Consider the following 3,344-nt stretch of genomic DNA (forward strand, 5'->3'; position numbering starts at 1 on the left):
CCTCCCGGATGTTTCTTCTTTTTTTTGGCACCTTCGACGCTCCGTACATAAACAGTTTTCAGGGCGCAGTAATATGCTGTGAATTTACAGCTCAGTGGAGCTGACACAAGACTTGGCAGCCAGCTGCATTTAATCAATTAAAACTATAAGTGTGGGCCTGTCAGTTTCAAGAGTGATAAATAAAAATAAAAACCTAAAAACTAATGATACATACCATGCCAGGGTGAACTTTACAGACTCTTCCCTTGTTGGTCATCTAAACTCGTCATGCTTCCCATCTGAGTGTGTGTAATTTTTACTTTTGCTGCTGATTCAGTCCTCAGACTCAAGCTTTCGGCTTCGCATGGCTGCAGCATCATAATGAGATTAGGGGGTGTAATCCACTCACTTCCTCTCCAAAGCAGACTGAGAGGGCAACGTCCACACACCCTGAAACACTGAGCCATTATTACAAACCACAGAGAGGCATTATCTGGACACGCTGCATATTAATCAGCCTGCTCAGGTCAGCTTGTGACCCTTTGTTGTCAGGGTGGTCAGTTCCCCAGAATCAAAGAACAAATTTCAACACGTTTTCTGTCGGCTAACAGCAGGTGGAAATAGCTCTTTGCTGGCTGGAATATGAAGACAGTTAATGCCATTCTGTAACAGTCTAAACGTTTGTTCAACCTCTCTTTTAATTTGTGGAAGGGAGATGATGAAATGAGTTCTCCCAGTGATGCTGGATGGAGAGGATGAGCCTTTTATTATTTCAAACAATAAAATATGCAGTAGAAAAAGCAATGGAAGCATTTTAGCTGAACACAGGTCATTCATACAACTGGATCCAAACAACTTTATCATGACCTTCAAGATATTTATTAATCTTTTCTTCTCTTAGATCTGGTCCACTGATCCATGACCCAGACGGAAGCTGCGCTGCTCCTCCTGAATCCAAGCTCTGACAATCGTTTGGAGCCTCCCTTCCCACAGCTTTCCCAGGAAGGCCAGGAAATGGGATCCCTCAGAAGTTGGCAACTGATCCCCGTTATGAAAAAATGCGGACAATGACCCCAGTCTGCCACTCTGCAGGTGTTGTCCCAGTCCCACAACATCCAGAGTCCTTCAGCATCTCAGGGAGAATCTCGTCCCTTTTTAACAACATTTGTGACTTCAGCCATGGTAATGGACTCACTTTCCCTCGAGTTCCCACACTCCACTTTCTTAAAACATGGCCGGGAAGTGCTCCTTCCACTGTCTGACAGTATCCCAGGTTCTGGTCTGTGGTTTCACAACCAAACCTAATATACAGCCTGGGATGGTGGAACAGTTCTCCAGAACCTGTTTGGCCTCAAAATAGAGTTTTTGCTTCAAAAACCACAGAGGTTGCAGTGTTTCTGGACCATCCTGTACCTGTCGGCTGCTTCAGGAATCCTGCGGGACGCATCATCCATCATCGCTGGATGGGTCCTTTGGTTGCCATCGTGACAGGCAACAAAGACCTTCCACAGTAGAGGATCTCCCCCGGGACAGACGAAAAACTCTCCCAGATGTGAGGGTTGAAGATCTCTCCCAGAGGTCCTAGTTCACCCTCATTATGGACTTGAGTTCAGCAGGTCTGTCTGGCAGCCTCCACTGCTTCTGGACCCAAATCACCACCAGGTGTTGATCAGTTTGCAGCTCCGCACCTAAGTGTTCAAGACACAGGACCGCAGGTCTGATGAACGTCAAAAGTAGCTTTCATCCCAAGGTTGCCTGGAACGCTTAGTTTTAGCACTTAGACACGTTTAAACAAAGAAACTTCAGTTCCTTCTGTGCTGTATGATTGTTTATATTTAGCATCCTCTTTTATAGTGAAAACTCTATTTATCACTTATACCTGGTCATAAATCTTCAGCAGTATGTCAGCGGGAGCAAGAAGGACCTGCGCAACAATCATGTTTCCATAAATTCACGTTATTCCTACTTACATTCATCTCCTGGCAGCTTAACCTGTCAGTAGAAAGCACAAAATAAAATGTATTTATTTATATTAAACAGTTTATTTGTTTAAATTGTGCACAAATAAATATGCATATCTTCAAAAAAACTAAAAGTATCTAAAATACATTTTAGATTAGATTTATTGTACTTACATTGAAGTCCTCACATTTTGCTCCTAAAAATAAAACCTGCTGAAATTTGATGAATTTCCTGTCCTGTGGCGCCCTTTAGTGGTCATCAGAAAGAACTGCACTGGCCACCGGAACAGTAATTCTCACTTTTGTAAGGATTTTATTATTTTATTTTCTGCTAAAGCAGTTTCCACTGCTATGCCTTAATCAGGGCCACTGTAAGGACTCAGCACTGGTTTGATTGTTAAACTGAACTGTTTATTTCTGTCCTGCATCACCGTTTAATTCATCAACCTCCTCAGAAAACAGCGAGGTGAACAATTTTTGGGGTCTGTAAACGTGCAACCATTTGCACTTTTTGTACAAATAAATTCCTCCAGATTCATTTATTTTCATATTTTAGTCAAACAATACAGCTGTCTTAAGAAAAAGAAAAACACAGACAATATTATTGTTAGGTGAGATGTGTTTATTGCATTGCAATCTATTATAGGTTTCACTGTTTACATTAAAATACAATTAAATATTTTCCAATATATTCACTTTTTGTTCATGTTTTGGTTTGCATTTTGTTCTCAATAAAATCTATCTATCTATCTATCTATCTATCTATCTATCTATCTATCTATCTATCTATCTATCTATCTATCTATCTATCTATCTATCTATCTATCTATCTATCTATCTATCTATCTATCTATCTATCTATCTATCTATCTATCTATCTATCTATCTATCTAAAGTAAATTAATTAAGTCATTTTATAACTTGTGTGAAATGACCTTTAATGTTTTATTTGTTAGTTTGTTATTTGCATGTTTGTCGCTTTTCATTTGATTTAGGACTATTGTTTTTTTTTTTAAATAAAGTTTGATTTGAATTGATAAATCGCTCAGGTGCAGTAGTTACAAATATATGCAAAACAAACTATAACACAAATTAGCAGAAAACAAAAACTGTACATTTGGTTTGAATTGCAAAAACATAAAATAAATATGATCAAAACAGATAAAAGTGATAATAAATCAAAGCAGACCGTGTAATGGATGCAGCAGCGGAGGCCTCTTTTTCGCGGCAACCGCTGTCAAACTGGTCACGCCCCAAAACAACCAAATTGACCAATCAGAGCGTTATAAAGCTGTCATGCTGGATCCACCGACCAATCAGAACGTAATAAACCAGTACAAGCCCCGCCCTAGTAGTATAAAAGCAAAAGCCTTCATAGTTCACGTGCAAACTTTAAAGCGTTTA

At 39.6% G+C, this 3,344-nt stretch overlaps 1 protein-coding gene across 1 annotated transcript in view; it reads right to left on the reverse strand.

The window, feature by feature from the left end:
• The window catches only part of cldn2 (claudin 2), a 4,312-nt gene extending 3,981 nt beyond the window's left edge, over positions 1-331 (reverse strand). The window contains exon 1 of the mRNA XM_017429151.2: positions 215-331. The gene's annotated coding sequence lies outside the window, so the exon portion shown is untranslated. The remainder of the gene's footprint in view (positions 1-214) is intronic.
• Between the last annotated feature and the right edge of the window lie 3,013 nt (positions 332-3,344).

The sequence above is a fragment of the Kryptolebias marmoratus genome, linkage group LG13 (genome assembly GCF_001649575.2).
Source record: "Kryptolebias marmoratus isolate JLee-2015 linkage group LG13, ASM164957v2, whole genome shotgun sequence".
Lineage (NCBI taxonomy): Eukaryota > Metazoa > Chordata > Actinopteri > Cyprinodontiformes > Rivulidae > Kryptolebias > Kryptolebias marmoratus.